Here is a 15053-nt window from a genome sequence, read left to right as displayed (position 1 = left end):
AGGCAATATCACTGATATCCAATACTCTGGTTATAAAATTTTTTGCTGTATTAATAATGATTTGTTTTGGCTGTTAAGGGCTTAGCAGTATTTATAGTCAGTTTGTTAAAAGGAATTTTTAAAATGAATAATCAACTCAATTTGATAAGAAATTTTTTTGAATTTCTTATCAAATAATTAAAAAAAGTTTTTATATTTTGAAATTTCAATAACAGAAAACGTCTTTTTCAAGACATTTTTTATTGATTTTTGAAATATTGAAGCGAGACAAAAAACCTAAAAAAAACCTTTAACAGCAATTAATTGGAGATAAAAAGATTAAAGATAAGTATTTATTCTATACGTTTTAGCATTTTTTAGAATTATTTTTTCTTAGTCCTGAAGAAGCGTGTAAGCACACGTGAAACGTCGACAAAGAAGTTTAGATAAAATCGAAACAAGACCTATAGCCAGCGAAGAAGATAAAATTTAATTAACCAAATTATACTTTTGTAATGGTCTTTGACCTTCTAAATTTGAATCTAGAGTAGCTCTAACGTGCAAAGTTTTTGAGATATTGAATTTTGAAAGTCCAAAACACTATTTTTGTGATGTGTTGGCATGGTAATATGTCAAAAACGTGATGTGATAGAATTTTTCTGACTTTGCATAGATTGTCAATATTAAAAAAAAAAACTACTATTGTAATTATTCTCAAGTAGCCTTACCTATATGTACATTGCGACGTTCGTTATTTAAAGGTTTTTCGAGAATCAAGTTCCTAATTGGAAAACTATTTCAAAATAGCTACTAAAAAAAATCCCCTGGCTCAATTTTTATTATTAATTTGACGCTAGAGAGTAAAAGTTTTTTTCTCATTTGAAATAGGTAGGCATAATGATGAGGTTCTTGTTTACATTAAACACCGTTTACACCATTTTTTGATCACGCCCGTAGGAAATAAAATAAATATCCCTCAACAAGGAATTAGTTGTTCACTCGTCAAAAATTTAAATTTTCAAAATGATTTATTGTAACGAGAAAAGAGCGAAAAGAGTGTAGGGGAAGTTTACTTTCTCTCCCTGTATATACGTAGTTGGGCAATTGTAGCAAGGTCTGAGGTTCTACACATTTCAGCTTCAAAAGTGCATCGAACTCGTCATCCGTCAATTTCTACAAAAAAGCATTATTATACATATTTCCTTGTAAAAAATAGTTATTTTTAAAAATGTTTACATTGCTTCCATAGAAATTTTTCATTATTTACCTACCCAATATGTAAATAATAATAAGTAAGATGTCTAGAGCAGAGAAAATATTTAGTTTTTTTTTTTATTATTTATAAAAATCAATTTTCACCCCCGACAATGTGAGTTTGCAGACCAAACATAACACACAGTCTGCATAAAATGAACAAAATAGTTTAAATGAACTTTTCATCCCTTTTTAAGTTTACTTCATCCCTTACTTCAAAAATTCATTCTGTATCTCTCTTCTCAAAAATAAACATAATAAATATTAAAAATAAATTCAAAATGAACCATTCACAATTAGGTATTTGAAGAGAACACAAAACCAAAAGAGAGAATTTCTAAATTACAACAACAACATATCAAAATGAATATTCTCTTCATCTGAATGAACACAAAATTTCAAATTCACACAGCACAAAATAAAACTTCAAGTAACCAAGACCAACAATCCAATCGAACAGTATCGTAGATGACTTTCATTCATTCGGTAACGTTTTACGGAATTCAAAACTCAAGTCTCAATATTATTAAATGGTTTTCTCGTAGCATGGATGTGAGTTACATTTTCAACATCATCAACAACAAAAAATAATAATGTTTCTTATAATATTGAAAAATTAAATTAAATAACAATAAAAAAAAATATTTCTTATACGGAAAGTATAGGTATATACTTTATCCGACATAATAAACTTGATTGTTTAAAAACTTGTATTAAAAATTGAAAAAATCTTTAAAAAAAAATAAAAAAAGAAAAATAAATAATTACTAAACTTAGAAGTATTCCGCGACCGGCGAAATATACTTATAAAAGAACTTCGTGTATCTGTTGCAATTGTTTTTGTGGTACAAATTTTCATTTTTAATTTAAACAAAAATTGTATACATTATTTAAATATATAAAATTTAAAAAAAAATATATTATAAATACCAAATATAAAAATAAATAAAGTGATTGAAAAATTTTATAGCGAAAAATTGAAAAATTTTTTTATTTATATCTAAGAAAAAATAAAATCGCTGGTGATATTCAAAAAAATTACCAAAAATTAAAAAAAAAAATTAAATTTAGTGCGCCAGTATTTAAAAGTAAATTAAAAAAAATCAAAATATTTAAATTTACATTTTGTAAAAAACAAATCTAAACGAAAAAAAAAATCAAAATGTCGTGCATACTAAATCTACCCAATGGAACCCAACAGGCTGTCAAATGGGACCCCCAAGCTATCGGACAGGAATGCTTAGAGAAGGTAAAGCATTTTCTACATTTTGCATAAAATTATCAAAATTTTTAAAAATTGAATTTTTTGAAAAAATAAAAAAAAATTTTGGAAGTGAAAAAGTCAAAAGTTTGTGGCTTTTCAAAAACACCTTCATCTTGGTTGGAAAATATGGTAAATACCTTCCTACAAACTTCTCCTAAGTTTCTGATTTTTTTTTGTTTTATTTTCATTATTCTCTTCTTTTTCCTCTTATTTTTTTATGATGTCAATGTATGTTGGGTTGTGTTTTCCTGTCTTTAAGTTGAAGTTTTTTTTTTATAACTTTGTTTGGGTTTCTTCTTCTTCTTACAGTCGTCGTACAACAAGATAAATCCCGGGTGTATTGTCTACTTTTATGCAGATACTCCTCACCTGAAGTACCTTGTAGTTGTATATGTTTGTTATTATAGCTGCATTTATAGTTGAAAAAAAAAAAAAAAATTGGGTGGGGGATTAAATTAATGCTATGAATATAAAGACATGAAAATCAACACACAAAGAAACGAAAACGTAAGAAAAATTTATGGCTTTAATATAAATAAGGTGAAATTATTCAAGCAGTCTTGTGGATAATGTATTCATTTTTATTTTTTTTTTTTTGCTTAAAAACAGTTGTACAGTAAAGTTGTGGGTAATTTTAGTATTATTTTGTTTTTATTTTTCCAAGTTGATAAAAGTATAGGTATACCTTACTTTCCTTGTTTAAAAGGATATTGACACGTCGCGTCGGTCGTTAAAAAAAGATTAACTTAAAGTTAAACGAAAAAGTTTTATAGAACAAAAAGTTTAAACACACTAAGGGCAAATTTGAGTGTTAATGAATAATTAAATTTTGTTATTCACTCGTTAGATATGTTACACTTTTAGACTTTTTTTGACGAACTTTTTAATTTTGATGTAAAATCTTCAAAAAAAAATATATTCTATATAAAACTGTGAAAAATACCTTAAAACTTTGAATAATTTCTCTATTTTTTAAAAATTGTAAGTTGTGTATTTTGTCATCCCAAAACCTTTCTTTTTAATATTTAATGGTGTAAATAGTGTAAATGGTAACGATGCAAAAGTTTTTGAGTTTTTGAAACAATTTTTTTTTTTTACCACTACCTACAATACTTTTTGGAATTTATAAATCACAATTTTGAAATGCAAATAATGAATTTTGGACGTATACATAGAGTACAAATAATAAATAAAATAGAAAGAAGACGAATTTTCATACTTTTTTTTTTTTTTTTTTTTCATTAAAAAATTTATTCAAAAACACTTTATAAAAGTATTACAATATTTAAAATTTTTCGTTTCGCAATTATTTTTTAATGTACTTCACATACCTAATTTTTTCAAGAATTTTTAAGCATTTACCTAACTTTTTCGAACTACACAGAGAAAAATATGACCCGCTAAAAACTAACAGATTGCCATATTGTTTTACCGTCCATACATTTCATAAGGAAATCTTATTAAAATCAACGATTAATAAGGTTTTTTTAAGGAGATTTCTTATTATTTTTATAGAGAAAATCTTATTAAAATTTGACTGAAAAATTGATTTTTTTTGCAAGTTAGCACTAGAACAAAAATCGCGATCAATATTTTCATGGCAGGTTGGTTCAGGTGGTAAGGTGTGCGACTAATGAGTTGAAGTCTCCAGTTCGATTCCCAGCCTGGTCATCGTTTTTTTTATTTTTTTGCAGATTTTAAAACAATAAGGAAAACCCGATTGTTTTCATAAGGTTTCCTTCTTGGATGAAAACCATAGAGAAATCTTATTGTTTTTGTTCTATTTTATGTGGTCTATTTTTCTCTGTGTATTATTTTTGTTTATTATATTTAAAAAAAAAATATTCGAAGGTGCTGTTTTTTAAATTTAATTAAAATAGGATTTTAATTAGAGTATTAAAGTAATAAATTGCTATTTAAAAAAAAAGTGAAATAAAATTTGGTGGAAAAAATTCACTGCGAGCGAATTTAGGAATTTAGTGCCAAAAAAAACTTGCGAAATAATAAATAATAAAATGCACGACTGGGTCGCACGAACTTGCTCTTAGAGTTGAAGCTGCTTAAATTTTTAAGACTTTTTATATAGAAACTTGGGAAATGTAGGTACATAAAAACAAAAAACAAAAAAACAAAAAAAAAATGAATGAATTTTATTCATTATTCAAAAAATAAAACAATATCTGAAATCAAATCGCCCCACAAAACAAGTATGCAGTTTTATTAGATATATTAAGGTGCATTTTTAGAAAAAAAATTTTCAAAATCGTTAGAGCCGTTTTTTAAAAAACTAATTTTTTATGAATAATTTTTTGAAAAAAAAGTTTAAAAATAAAATTGGTATGCCATTTTGTAGAAATAACTAATCAACATCTAAAAACAAAATTTCAAAAAAATTTAATGTCCCGTTTTCGAAAATTTGACTTTTCAAAAAAAAAAAATTTCAAATTTTTTTTAAAAATCCAAAAATTATTTTTTTCAAAATTTTATGTTTGGCTTATATTTAAATTATATAAATGCTTTTGTATAAAAAATTTCGTTGAAATACAATAAGTAGTTTTGCAGAAAATCCGATTTGAAAAAAGCGGTCCTAATTTTTTCTTCAAAAGATAGACCTTGTTTAAAAACTAACATTTGAATTTTTTTAACAAAATCGTTGGAGCCGTTTTCGTGAAATTAAACTTTTCCGAAATTTTTGTATGACAGGTACCTACCGTTATTTTTGGTGCAAAAAAATTAATTCCAAAAACCCCTCTGGAGAGTCTCCAAAAACTGCTACATAGCTACTTTGGAGTCAATCGGTCCATCCGTTTAGGCTCTAGTTCCTTATACAGACAGACAGACAGACTGACAGACAGACGGACAGACGGACTTCCGGGACCAACTTTTTTGGCATTGTCTATCATCGTAATGTCATGGAAAAATGTTATCTCAACTTTTTTTTTTTTTACGAATGCATAACTTGATATTTAGTACCTACATCGCAAGTAAAAAATAATGACGAAATTAGTGTTTGCTTTATAATTTTTGACAAAATCCCACTTTGTTATAAAAGCAAGACATTTGTGATACAAAAAACTTTGTTTTGCATGTTTTGTAAGGGAATTAACCCTAAAAAGTGTTAAAAATATTTTTATCTTCTTTTGATGTGATTTTTAATTTTTAATGGTTACTATAAGCTTCTTATCATATTCCAACTCAAAATTCTATCATCCCTCATGATTTTCTGTGTTTTTCTCAAGAACTTTTTTCTTGGTTTTTTTTTTATCAGTAAACGACCTTTGAGTTTCTTGAAAAACAAAACTATCATAACAAGTTTTAGTTTCGATAAGAAAGAAATCTTTTAGCTTCCTTTTTGTCATATTGAATTTGTTTTGAAATGTTAGAGAATATGAATTGGATAACGAAGTAAAAACAAACAAAGGTATTAAAAAAGAAAAAAAACAAACATGAAATGAATCTGAGAAACGTGCACAAATCCTTTCCATACACCCTAACCTCATTTGCTCTCTACTAGTGCATCTGCACTGCACTGTACTGTATACATAACCTCGTTTTACGAGGAAAATTGAGTGTCGTCGTTGAATTTCGTATCGCAATATTTTATAAAGGATTATATGATGACGGAGTTGATTTTAGTATTCCTATATGTTATGACGATATCGATTATTTTTTTTTTTTTTTTTGTTTTCTTTTTGTTTTATTTCAATGTGATAGTACAGGAAAGATAGACTTTTTCGTGGAACGAAATACAGGACGGCTGAATTTTTCAAATCTGAAAAAGGGGTATTAGAAAAGCTTAAGTCCTGGTTTTCGGGACGCCACCCCCCTGGCGAAATCCGCCATTTTGGAAAACGCGAATCACTCTATATCTCCAAAACTATGGGTCCTATAGAAATGGTTGTCGGACCAAAGTTCTTGGAAATTTAATTATCTTGTTCTTTGTAGTACATTATTTTTCTCAGCAGGCAATAGTTTTGAGGTTATGTTGTTTTAATTTATTTTTTTTTCGGTTTTCTTAAGATTATAACAATCCCAGTACTAGTTACATAATTTTTTAAACAGTAAAAGTTATAGACCATCAAATTTCCAATAATTTGGTGTATTTTCAAAAGTCATGCGATGTATGAGTCGAAAGTTATTGAATTGAAAACTATAGTCTAAGTACAGGAAAGTTAGTAAAGAAATCAGGCATTTTGTGGAACGAATTAAAGGGAGGCTGATTTTTTCAAACCTGAAAGAAGGGTATTAGAAAAGCTTAAGTCCTGGTTTTCGGGACACCAACCCCCTGGCAAAATCCGCCATTTTTTAAAACGCGAATTGGTCTATATCTCCCAAACTATTGGCTTGATCGAATAAGTTACTGAACGAAAATTGTAGGTAATATAAATATCTTTTCTTGTGCATGCATTGTTTTTCAACGAGGACAACACTTTTTAGGTTATGTTGTTTTATTTTTTTATTTTTTCTGTTTTTTTAATTTTTCTCAGTCTCTATGATAGAAATATAATTTCGTAGCATCATTAAAGTTGTAGAACATCAAATTTACATTAATTTGGGATACTTTTGAAGATTATATGACTTTTCAAACCAAAGATACGGAACTTAAAGAGCAATCCCTCTCAATATTTTCAAAAAATATACTAATATGTTTTTGCATAAGGTATGAAAAAAAGGCTAAATCGGGTACCTAATGTAAAAACAAGAAATAATATGATATGAGGGGGAGTTATTAAGGTGGGTAATGGTAAAACTTACAATATTGAGGTACACATATTTTGTTTTAAGTCAAACATCATACTTTTATGATGCTAAAAAAATTATGTTTCTATCTGTTTCTATCTTCTACTGAGAAAAATTAAAGAAAAAAAAACAGAAAAAAATAAAAAATTAAACAACATAACCTAAAAAGTGATATCCTCGCTGAAAAACAGTGCATGCACAAGAAAAGATATTTCTATTACCTACAATTTTGGTTCAGTAACTTATTCGGTCAAGCCAATAGTGTAGTAGATATAGACCAATTATCGCTTTTCAAAATGGCGGATTTCACCAGGTGGTTGGTGACCCGAAAACCAGGACTTTCGTTTTTTTACTATCCTTCTTTCAGATTTGAAAAAATCAGCCGTCCTGTACATCGTTCCACAAAATGCCTGTTTTTTTTACTAATTTTCCTGCACTAATATTGTAGTTTTCAGATCAATGACTTTCGATTTATACATCGCATGACTTTCAAAAATATACCAAATTATTAGAAATTTGATGGTCTATAACTTTAACTGTTTAAAAAATTATGTAACTGATACCGGGATTGTTATAATCTTAAGAAAACCGAAAAAAAATAAATTAAAACAACATAACCTCAAAACTATTGCCCGCTGAGAAAAATAATGTACTACAAAGAAAAAGATAATTAAATTTCCAAGCACTTTGGTCTGACAACCATTTCTATAGGACTCATAGTTTTGGAGATATAGAGTGATTCGCGTTTTTCAAAATGGCGGATTTCGCCAGGGGGGTGGCGTCCCGAAAACCAGGACTTAAGCTTTTCTAATACCCCTTTTTCAGATTTGAAAAATTCAGCCGTCCTGTATTTCGTTCCACAAAATGCCTGTTTTTTTACTAACTTTCCTGTACTAGTGAAATGTGGTATTATTTTAAGCCTTCAACAAAAGTAAAATAAAAAAAGAAACAAAATCTGTCCTCAATGTGAAAGAAGATTACCACTTTCATTCATTTTAAATAATATACAACATGACAACTTGAATAAATAAAAATAAATGAAGGTTGATATTGTGGGTACCTAAATTTTATCAACGATTATTGTTTTTGAAGGATATTTTCAAATAAAGGACTTTATCTTGGCATGAAAATTTAAAAGCTTACTAAATGATGTTTCAAACTTTCTAATAACGGATAATAATGTTGTAATTTCGAAAAAAATTTTATGTTTCGAAACAACTTGACGAATACTTTCGTTAAGTCAAGCCAATCAAAATAACTTTTTCCTTATCCATAAGATAGATCGAAAAACAACATTCACTTCGTTTTGTTTTTACATTAATTTAGAACGTTTGGTCCAATTTCGATCAGTTTTGCTACTGACTTCTTCATACTGAAAATTTCAGGCTGAAAATTTGTCTTGAATGAAACAGAAATTTTCTATAACAAGTTCCGACATGGAATTTTGCCAAATTTCAGTTGAACCTAAATTCTGAACTTTCATTTACTTACATTTTGTTTCCTCTGTTTTGCGCAATTCGTTTACAGAATTCTTTAATTGCAACCAGACATTCAAATATGTATGCTATGCAGTCGTTGAACTTCAAATGATTACATAACCTTTTTTGGCACATCCTATTTGTTATTAATCACTAGCATTTGCATTCATTTTATTTTGGTTTTGCAAACAAGTAAACAACTAAAAATATATTTGCACCTCCTACCTAAAAAGCAATAAAAACCGAATATAATAAATATTAAACATTTCGTTTATTCAAATTTACACTAAAACACGTTCATAGTACAATAATTTTTACTTATACACAGCTACATAATAAATACTTTTAATACACGAGGTATTATCCTGTTTTTGGTCACATACATGTTTTATGGCTTTTTAAGTTATCATAGGTATGAAGTAAACAAAAATAATTTAGCAACTTATTTCCAAGAAAGTATTGGAGTAAATGTATGGAAAGTAAGAAGACAGCACTGATGTGCACTTTCAAAATGGCTGTCTGATGTTTTACTAAGCTGTCAAAGTCGATTTCAAAAGTGAAGCCATTTTGTTTAATTTTACTGGAATATATCAGTTGGAATGCAAATATATACTATATAAAATAAATAATAAAAAATATACGATTTATACAAATGAGGTTCCAACTTGATTTCCATAATTCATGAATATCTCTTATACATAATTTTAAAATTCAAAAAAAGTTTTTTTTCAATTAAAAATTGTTCATACAACTCGATTTACACGAGGAATTAAGTAATTACATTTGTAATTCACACCCACTACGAACAGAAAATAAAAAATATTTTTGAGATAATTTATTCCAACTATAATTAACATTGTGATTATTTGTTGATTGTAATTTATTTCCCTTTGCACATCTCCATATTCATATCCATATTAAGGCAAAGTTTCTGTTTTTTATTAACTTAAATTAACAACCAGTTCGATTTGCATTGCATGCAATGATGGTTTTGCAAATGTAATTTTTCTATATGTCTCTGATGTCAACATGTATAAATTGAATCTGCTATACAATATCTATAACTACTCTATAGGAGTGAGTATAGATACTTGCACACGTGTCTACGAGCATGATTTCGAACAAAAATGTATATGTCACTTTTAGCAGGCGTGAGAGATTAATACTCTTGCTTGCGTTTTGAAAATAAAAAAAACCAAACAAGAATGCGTTTATTGGATTTGTTTGCCTCTAGTGTTATATGTTTTGCCCGTGGAAGTATAAAATAGATGCACCCCATTGCCATATTATACAACAGACAACACAACCAAGGGCATACCGTATGTTGCATGTTTCTATGAAAAAAATAAATTTTTCCAATCGATATGGAATTTATTTTTATTCTAATGTGTGCTGATGGCCAAAGACAGGGTGACAAGAATTTAATTTTCAATGAAAGTTCTTTTGTTTTTTTTAACATTAAAGTAAATTTAAAAAATCTAGTAATTTCTAATATAGGTACATCTGTTTAATTTAACCAAAATCCATTTGAAGCAATTACTTTTCTTAAGAAGTGTTCAGTTTTTGAATTGTATGAATAACACAGATGCCTATTTCGTTAACTTAACTTGCTCTACAGTTGAGTGTAAATGTCAGAAAAATATAATGCATTCATTCTTTTTTAAAATAGTAAAAGTTCAACATTCTAAATGAGTAAATTGCAGGTACATTTCGATGCTTTCTAAGACTAATGCATAACACAATAAAACTCAAAGCAAAATCATATGCATCATTATATTTATTTATTTTTTCAAGGATGTCCTCATCAATTTCCCTTTTTATCCTTTTCAACATGAATAAAATACCCAAAAGCTTATCTAGTCATGGGTTTTTTTTGTCTCGTTAGTTACATTGAATATAATGTGGAGACTTCTGATACAGAATCCTATCTCTCTTTGAACGTCAAGAACTATCCAAACGTACTCGAAAAATCTACCAACGTGAAATCATCTTCGGACAAAAGTCCCTCTTTTTCACATAAAATTGTCTACATACAATAAACTATAGTTATGACCAAAGTGAACCACTATGAGTACATTATAGATCTCTTTTCCATACTTTCATTTGCCTTAAGTGCGTTTTTGAAAAATTCAATGGTCTGAGAATGGCACCCATTTTATGTGGGGTTAGAAAAGGACTAGAAGGAAGAAAGTATTATAGGATGCTTATAGAAGAAAATTTGTTGGGTAATAATAACCCCTCAAGTAAGATACATTTTCTAAGTTTCCATGTCCAATACAATTTCACCCGTCTCCCCTTTTGTTCATGAAGAAAATACTCTTTTTACAAATATCTATAGAAGATAGAATAACATGAGGGTTGGAAACAGGATAGAAAATGTGTTGGCCATGACGCATATCCTCAAGACTCTAGACTCTAGAGAAATAAATGTTAATATTGACATTTGTTGATCGAAAGTGTGTTCTTCTACTTCTACATCTACATCTTCTTCGTTTTTCCTCTCCTCTGTACAAAGTTTGTATATATCTTTTTGAGCTACCACACATAGAGTAAAGTGTAATATACTTTTACGAGCTGATTGGTGTTTCAACAAAATAAGAGGGGAGTTCGGGGTCACATCCTCAATTTTACTTGATTTGTGTGTCTATTAAAGGGGAAAAGTAACACAATCGTTTAGAAATGGCAGTGTCGAAAGTACGTATGCGGGATTATTGGGAGTAGGTATAGATAAAGAGATGGGGAGAAAGGACAAAGGAGGGTTCTTATGTTGTTTTTTGTTTCGGAGATAAAACTGAAGACAAAATACATTAGTTTCAGAGGTTTTTATAAGATAAGGACAATTAATTGGTAGAAAATTGTTATTTTTTCTGATACAAAAACCATTTAATTTCGTTATTTGATTATTTCTTTATATTTTTGGGTCATTCCTCGCATCTTAATTGAGGAGGAGGTTTCTCTATGTGTCATTTAATTTATAGACCGTCTGAATCTATAACGAAAACATCATACTTAGATATCATTACTTTTTATCCGGGTACGGTGTAATTAAATGATTATATTGGTAAAATTTTTCATATGTTCCCTCATAACTTCTAAACTATTTATCATAATTTAACAAATTAGGTATCGTTGAAAGCGTGGAGTAAGTGAGCTGGCTATAAGTACTGTGACGTCAGATAAAATTGAACATAGTGCCCTCGAGAGGCAAAATTCGTGAAGTATAATGAATTTATACGAACAATAAAAGTTTCTTCCAAAAAATGAGTACATAAATATAAAAATAACATCCTTTTTAAACACATCCTGTTCCAAGTCTCAACAGATGACAACTGTCAACCGACTTAACATGGAATAGACCTCCTGTTCTCCACCCACAAAATGTTTACAAATAAATACTCATTCGGTTCTCAGTTTGTGGTTCTGATAAAATATACAAATATACATAAAAGAATTTCATACTCATACCAACTGTCAAGGAATATCACATAAAATCCTTTCATAAAAATTAACATTTATGGTTTATTTTCTTTGTCAGAAAAACACTATAGTAAGAGAATGTTGCTAGAAATGTTGCAAAGAAGTATCTTAGGTTAAATGTTATCTTTTTTGACTAGAATTTTAGGTAAGATTTGTTTTTGTTTTTATAAAAAATTTGAATTTCTTATCAAATAGAAATTATTAAACTTCATTATTTTGAAATTTTGATAAAACGAAAGTCTTTTTCAAGACTTCAATTGTTGAAATTTTAAAATATTAAAAACAAAAACAAGCAAATTTCCAAGAATTTATAAACCTTAGAGGATAAAATATATTTTATATTTATTTCACAAATATTGTAAGTATATAGATAATTTATTGTTTTTTTAATATTTTTAAGTCATGTTTTTAGAGTCCTGAAGAAGGGTATAAGCATACCCGAAACGTCGACTAGTACGAATTGAGTACATATATATTGAAGTAAAGACCTATAGCCCACGAAAAAAGTATAATTTTTTTTTCTATTTTATTGACTTTATGTGCTCTTTTCAATGAGCGAAACATGCACGAATAAAAATCTTTTTTTTGTTATTCTTCTTATTTTGTGATATTAGAGAGCAGCATCCGCTTTTTGGCACGTTCGTATTCTCGTATTTATTTAATATCTGAGTATCAAATCAAAAAATTTACTTGAATTGGGGGATGGCTGAGATGTGAGGATTATTATTTTCTTTGTGTTATTTTAGACACATGGTTCAGAGTGACGACTTTACATATTCAAGGCCTGACCAAGGTAGAAATATAAACACATGAAAAACATATGCCTACTATTATAATAATTAGATTCTTGGTTATTGTATTTTTGAAAGAAGTTTTTTTTCGAAATGGCACCCAACGAATTTTATTGATGGTTTTAAAATAATAAATTCTATCATCGAATATATTTTTAAATTTTATGAAATGTTGCCTTTAGTAACACATATTGTGATGATTCATTAAACATAAATTTTGATTCGAGATAAAATGGCGCCCAACAGAAAATTATTTTTATTTAAGTTTAAGGAAAATATATGTTGTATTCTTTACAAAATGGCGCCCAACGTGAAATAGTGTTTGGTTGTTTTTATTTATTTAAAAACACAAATATTTTTTGTTTACATGAATGAATGAAATGAAATTCTCCTTGAATCACGCAGGTTTTGATGTTTCAGATAGCAAAAATAACATACATATATGTGAGTAGGGCAACAAACCAATTAATTTTGTTTATTTTACTTTTTTCTTGTTGATGCTTTGTTTTTTAATAATAATAAATTTTTGAATTTAAAACCATACAAAAGAGAAAAAAAAAAAAAAAAAAAACAAATACATTAAGTACAAGGAGAATGTATTTTTAGATGGAAAATTCAGAGAATAATATTAAATAAAACAAATAGTCAATTAAAATTGTATTAAAAAAAACTTTCTGTAACCAATTTAAAAGGTAAAACTTAGAACTCATTTAAATTGCTTTTGTCAAATCACATTTATCAAAAAAACCACAATATCTACCATTTAAAGATTTTAAACAAAGATTTTGCGGTTATTTTATGTTATTAAAAAAAACTAAAAAATTCAAACCGTTCAGCTTCAATTAAAACATGGACTTTGTTCCTTATTAATAATTCAAGTTTAAATTGATTTATTATAAAGTGGGTGCCAGGTATCGGTACCATTAAAGCAAGTTTCAATTAACAGTTGATTGTTTTCTTTTTTTTTATTTAATATAATAGCTCATGAATTAATTATAAAAAAATAAATTATAAAATGTTAATTTAAAATTATTATTTTTTGTGATTGTCTTATCAAACACTAAACTTGTGTGATTTTGTGGTTAACCTCAAAATGTCATCTCCGGATGTCTTATTTATAGAATTTGACTAATTAAATTATGTTTAACATTTATTTGGTGATAATTCAGATCTTTAATTGAAATAAATCAAAAATTAATCAACAAAATTGAAAAGAGATTAGGAAAAAAAAAAAAAAATATTTAGTAAAGTTGTGATTAAACTAATTGGCGTGAAATGTCGAAGTTGTTGCTACCAAAGGAACATAAATCTGATAAAGATCATTTTTAGTTCATTTCAGAAAACACTTAAAAGGATTGAATTAGCAAAACTTAAGCGAAATGGTTAAAATCTGTGTTCAATTCAGAACTTTCTACCGGGGGGAACCACAAACGATTACGAGAAAAGCGTACTCCGTTTTTAGGGAGAATTGCGTACTCCGTTTTACGGAAAATTGCGGAACGCAAATTCTCCCTATTCTCGAACACGCCCACGTTTCGTTTCCTCCCGGTCCGAATTAAAAATTGACATTGCAGCCAACCTTCAACAATAAAAAGCCATTCAATCACATTCATTCTCGCATCCATTCAAAGTTGTCATTCTCTCATTCCATATTCAACGTCAACCAGCCACCACCACACCACACAAGTAGTACCTACATAATTAAACAAAAAAAAAGAAAAACTTAAAACTATAAAGGAAAATTATAACAATTTATAATTAATAGTGGAAGTAAAATAATAACAAAATAAAGTTATATTAAAGAAAGAGAAAAGGAAACTCTTTTAATTGAAAAGAAAAAGGAGAAATCAAAAAAGAAAAACCAAAAGGTACGCCTACGCCCCAACATTTGGTCCATTCGACCGGAGCGCCATATTGGAAATCGAACCTCGTGTGTGAAGCACGAGAAATTACCGAAGCGCTATATTGGTCAAGTAAACGTGGTGTGGGGGTTACACTTTTTCGCCATCGAATTATTTCGAATAAAAAATTTCGAATTGTGGCCATCAATTGGCCAGATTGCATGTGAGG

This window comes from Episyrphus balteatus, chromosome 4, assembly GCF_945859705.1.
Source record: "Episyrphus balteatus chromosome 4, idEpiBalt1.1, whole genome shotgun sequence".
NCBI lineage: Eukaryota > Metazoa > Arthropoda > Insecta > Diptera > Syrphidae > Episyrphus > Episyrphus balteatus.
Note: the sequence above shows the minus strand (reverse complement) of the source record.